We start from the raw sequence: 6,000 nt of genomic DNA on the forward strand, positions 1-6,000 counted from the left end.
ATGGGGTATTCTAGGTCTTTATTATAGTCCAAGATGTAGTCCAATGCTGTTTAATAATTGAACATAATTGTAGCTTTAACAAGCTAGTTTCAACGTAGCTTCCCAACACTGATGATAATATATTTCCTGTGCATTTCCACTCAGTGATGAGAACATCTGTTGTAAAACCATTAAACTTTGCATACATGCATAACTAGATCTGCTCTGACAATATCAGTTAATGTGCTGTAGGAAGCTATGATACAAAGACAGACTCCTCTATAAACATCTTCAGAAGGCTGGATTCTTGCGTACATAATGGGCCAAATCATAAGGATGGTCTTCCTGTCTGTGCTTCCACTGTATCATTTGTCTGTGAGTTTTGTGCCTGAAGTTGAGGCTGATAAATCTGAGGTGGGTTTGCAGAGTTTTTTGTCCCTGCTGTTTTAAGCATGTCAATGACATCCAATAATCTGTCAGGGGGTCTTGTTTTAATGAGGAAGTGAAGTGAAATTTCAGCAGCATATGAACTTATATGTAGGAAAATGTGAAGTTTTCCATTTTGCAAAAGCCTAGAAGCTGTATAAAAGGACTTTTTTGACATTTACTCATTTTTCAGAAGTTCACTGGCTCTTTAGGAAAATCTCATGAAGCTTGTCATAAAATGCCCTGGTCATTTTTCACCTTAATATAAAAATGAAAATAAAAAGACTGGGGAACAATTATTATTTTCATATTTTTTGTTTGAAACAACAATGCAACAAGATAATCATTTTTATTTTTCATTGAACTGTCCCTTTAATGCTCCAAAAAGAGGCTTCATTTTCTATATGCAAAACATTATTTATTTATTTACTGCTTTGCTTTTGCAGTCAAATATGTCCAGGGTATTTTCTTGACAATTTCACTTGTGTGTTTTCCTTTAAAACCAGATTCAGACTTTTGTGAATTCCCTGAAATACAGCCCTTTAAGTCAGTCCAACCTAAAGCAACAAAGGAAAACATGATAGTCAGGCATGGATGAGGTCTGGCAATGAGAAAAGGTTGAGAGATTTGCTCTAGCTAGAGGGCCTGTCAGGAGAAGGCAGCTAGTTCATGCCTCAAAAGATGTGATCAATACCGGCTTGATTTACCACATGATTTTTTTCCAACCAAGCAAAACATAATCTTGAAATTTTGTTGAATCGCCCATAGTATTTTGCGCTAGAGGTCTTTCATACAACCACAGCTGTTGACTGTACTCTAGTTCACCCTGCAAAATAACCATCAGCCATTATGCTGTTTTAATGGCTGTCCGTTCAGTGGCATTAACCTCCACAGTTTCACTTTTAAGAGGACACAGCACCGCAAAAGAACAAGGCCCTCATGAGATTACTACAATCAAATATTATGAATTGAAAGCGGCAGTATTCATTAATGAAGTCCTCAAATGGCACACCTGATAAGGGCCTATCATTCTTTGTACTCTAACTTATGAAGTTGAAGAGGAAATTGAATTCTGGAGGACATAAATTTTGACTGAAGAAAGAGATTATAGCAGCAGCCTAATTCAAGCCTGGTGAAATTAATTTCAATGACATTTATTCTACATAGAGCAAGTGTGCGCGAGGCACACAGTGGCTCTGGGCTCTGGAGATAAGGGGAAGTCATTTGAGGTTGGGTGCTCCAGCAGTTTACAAAGCCTTAATCTCTTTGGAACAACTCATGGTCTATCATAAGGAGACTTACACGCCGGCTAACAGCCATTCGCCGTCTGAATTTCCCCTGCTGTTTGTGTCAGCACGAGGAATGGCTCTGGCGCTTCCACTGTAAAAGACGGATTCGTGCAAGAACGTATCAGTGTGGTGCTGCTGATCGCATTGAGCTGTAGAGATGTGCAGTTCGCCAACAAATTGTTCTATTTAACTGGTTCTTCTTAGTGAACATCAAATCGAACTGAATTGTTTGAAACGGTTCACGTCTCCAGCACGCACCAATCCACAAATTACTTAAGTTATTATTTATAAATGTGCCTGACACTCTCCCTGACTCGAAATAAACCAATATCCCGAGTTATTCAGTTACTCCAACAGTACACAGACTCTAAACTGCTGTGAAAAGAGAATGGATGATGAACATGAGCAGGGCAGCTGATAGAATGAGCATAAGTGCAGTGAATGTACACACTTATGGCTAGCGGTTCTCGTTCTCCAGTCAAGAATCTGTTGCAGCTTTTTCCAGATCACCAGTACACTCAAACGAGAACCGGTTTCTTTCAGACACATCCGATTTGAGAACCGATGATCTGATGATACTGCACATGCGTGTCATTTTTTCAAGAGGACGAAAAGCAAGTATTTTGCTGAACATCAGAAAGTATGATGATATAAAACATATTGAAAATTATGATCGACTTTTTGTCACTGTATGAGGATGTGTTTGACTTGGCTGCATTACAGTTTTTGAAACAACTGATGCCGCAAATTAAATATTACTCATTTTATTTATTTTTAAAAGTAGGTGTGTTAAGGACCATAATACGATTTATGAAATACCTGTACAGTATTTATAGATGATGACACATTCACAAATTGAGTTTGTATTAAATAGAACTGATGACGAGCATAAGCAGAGCAGCTGATGATATACTGAACGTGCCTGCAGCATGCCGGTTAGAACGGTTATCGTTCTCGAGTCAAGAACGGTTGTAAAGCTTTTTGGATCACCGGTATAAAAGCATCCGAGTGTAGTGTGCTTCCAGAGAGAGCCCGCCCACACGTGCTTCTGATTGGCTGTGATTTTTGATTGATTCTGTTGTGTCGCAGCGTCGCATCGTGTCTGGTGTGGACACCCACATTGCTTGTCGCTGGAATCCTGTCGCGTCACGTGTAGTTAGGACACAGTGTCACAACACAAAGATTCCATGCTCTAATTTACCACTGCAGCATCTTCAAATGACCTGATTAGTCATTATGATTTAATAACCATTGGTGTCAAGGACATTAAGCGTGATTTGATAAGAATAAAGTATTACAGAATGAACATGTTCTGAGGCTGACTGACTGTTGTCGTCATTAACAAGAGCTTTCCAATTAAAAAAAAAAGCTGATAAGTCATTCAGACCTCAGTAAAATGTGAAAAGTTTGCTGATTTCAGTAATGGTCCCATTAATAAGGCTGATGGGAAAGTTACTCATTTCCAATAGAGTCCGAGTGACATGATTCAATAACAATGTGGTGTTAAATTAATCATTGCAGGAAAGATTGCAGCACTTTTTAATCGCTTTGACATTGGAGGTTGGTCCGAGTTAATGAGGGTCTAAATCAGTGTGCAGTAAATATTAATTACCCACCCAAAACACCAAAAGTAGAAAAAGAGTGTGGGAAACGCTGTAAAGTCATTATCAAATCAAACCACATGAGTGACTGATGACTTTGTGTGATCATTACAAAACTCATAATATTTCAAATGGTTGTGGCAGAAAACAAAAACAGATCTAAAAGCAGAAGTAAACAAATATGTGCAATGTCTGGTAATATTTATAACATTGTTTTTGAGACAAAAAATGCCCCACAACATCTGCCAATAGTTATAAAAAAAAAAAAAAAAAATTATTCACTAGAATTTTTTTTTTTAATTTACTTGTTTTTTTTTTTTTTTTTTTTAAAGAATTATTACATTAACACTTGCTAAAACTAGACAACTCAGTGTTTATATATATATATATATATATATATATATATATATATATATATATATATATATATATTTGTTTTTATTTATTTTAAGTGGAAAAAGCAAAAAAACGTGTCTTTCAAAGAAACACGTCATCAATGTCTTAGCAATTTTAGCTTTAAAACAAACTTTTAAAAAATTACTTTGTTTCACAAAAGTGTCAAATCTCACATACTAAACAATCAATTAATCAAACAAACAAACAAAAACAAATAAGCCTTGAAAATCTTTATCAAGTCATCTTCCAGTTTTTATCCATTTATTTTAATTGACGTTGAACTCTAGATTTATTAATATGTATTATACTTACAAGTTTGTATTACATATCTGATATGACACATTTTGTATCCAAGTCTGCCAAAATGTTTTTTGCCTTATCGCAGTGTGTCAGCAACACTGAGGTAAAGCAAACATCTTGTGAAAATGGAAAACTCAGGTTTCATTCAAACAAAATATCTCAGAATGTTTAACAGATTGTTTAAAACACTAATCAAAAACACCTCCTCTGTACATAAACTTAAAAAAAAAAAAACAATTCTCCACCGTTACATTTTTTTTTAATGTCTACTACAAGCAAGATAATGGAAATCTATGACTCGAGGATGTAGGTTTAGTACATGACTAAGTTTAGTGGGCAGTTGGACAGATGGTCACGTGGCTGTGTGTTGATGCTCAATATAATGATGAGGGATGTGATAGACCTCATGCATCAGTAAGCAGTGCAGCTTCTTGCTGAATGTCATTTGGAATTAATGTCAAAAAGCATACAGCCACCAAACCATGGAAATGAATGGACATGTCAACATATCACAGTGCTCATTTCACTCAGAGAGAGACAACAAACAAAGCTTATCCTAGTCACAACAACACGAATAAACATTTCTGAATGCATTTCATCTGTATAAATGAATTTACTTTTAGACCAATTTTTGACACTTTTAAACAGAGTCATTCCAGCTGTATAATAAAATCAAACATGTATTTTATTTCTTATTTGTCAAAAACTGCTTTAAAAATAAATTTAAATGAATTTGAATTTTGAAACAGGGTTATTATAGTTATGTATATATACACTTATTTTATTTCAGCTTTAACTTCACGTATAAGAAACTAATACTGAAATAAAAATAATAAAGACAAAATGCAACAAAAATTATACATTTTAACAAACTGAAAATGGAAAAATATATATCAAAAAAAATAAATATACAGTTAAAATAATAGTATCTCTATGAAACTAAAATAACATTGCTTTAAAATAAATACTATGCTTTGGATAAAAGCGTCTGATAAATGATTAAACGTAAAAAAATTTTTTTTTTTTTATTTCAAAGCAGGCATTAACCGAGCTTTAGTTATAGTCACAATTTTACATAATTGTGTGATATGTCAAGTGTGGATTTACACACTGGATGCACCTCTCAAACTAACTCTCTTTTTAAAACCTACAGCACAGGGAAAAAACAGCCATTTTGGATGAAAGCAATACACCATGCTAGCTCTCCCATCAGCTGCTCTGCTAGGTCAACAAACAGCCTGATCTTTCCCGAAGCCAACCGTCAATTACCACACAGACACATGGCCTTCTTGCTGTCTTAAATAAAGCGCCTGACACTCCCTGGAGTGACACATATCAATACCAATCTGACAGCCCCTGTTGCCACCTCAGCCACAGAAGAGACAAGCTGCACCTGCCTCACTGTGGGACATGTGTCTGCTCGCCACTTCCCCCTGCAGAGAACACACACACAACCTCACTTCTCTTCCTGTGTTTGAGTGCCTTGTGCTATTTTCTGAAGCCCATTATTATATTCATTTCAGCATGGCGTCTGAGGCCTGTTGGTCTGGTACCTGAGGCTGCGGAGCACGCTGTTGTACAGTGATTTGTCATGACATCCTGACAGAGAGCAGGGAGAGGAGGCATGAAAGGAAAAGAACAAGGGCTGAGTCGAGCTGCTGCTGGCCCGGGTTCAGGGTGCTGCTGGGTGCCCCTCTCGCCCCACAGCTCGCGTCCCGGAGCCTGGTGTCACTATGACGGTGAGGGGCATCAGTCAGACCAGAGCTTCATCTGACTGGAGAGGATCAATCTCCCGCCTTAATGCGAGCGGACACAGTAAAATATCCTTTAACACTGTGTGTCGCCCTCCCGCCTCTTTCTGAGTATCCAACTGCCTGATGATCGTCACAGTGGCAGCTCACACGCCAAATTGCTTCCTACATTTTTTGAGAAGTAGACTTTAGTATGAAATGCTATGCTAGTGTAAGGTAAAGGCATGGGCGCACTTTTAATAAAGCGGAAATTCTTCC

Source organism: Cyprinus carpio, chromosome B13, assembly GCF_018340385.1.
Source record: "Cyprinus carpio isolate SPL01 chromosome B13, ASM1834038v1, whole genome shotgun sequence".
NCBI classification, from domain to species: Eukaryota; Metazoa; Chordata; class Actinopteri; order Cypriniformes; family Cyprinidae; genus Cyprinus; species Cyprinus carpio.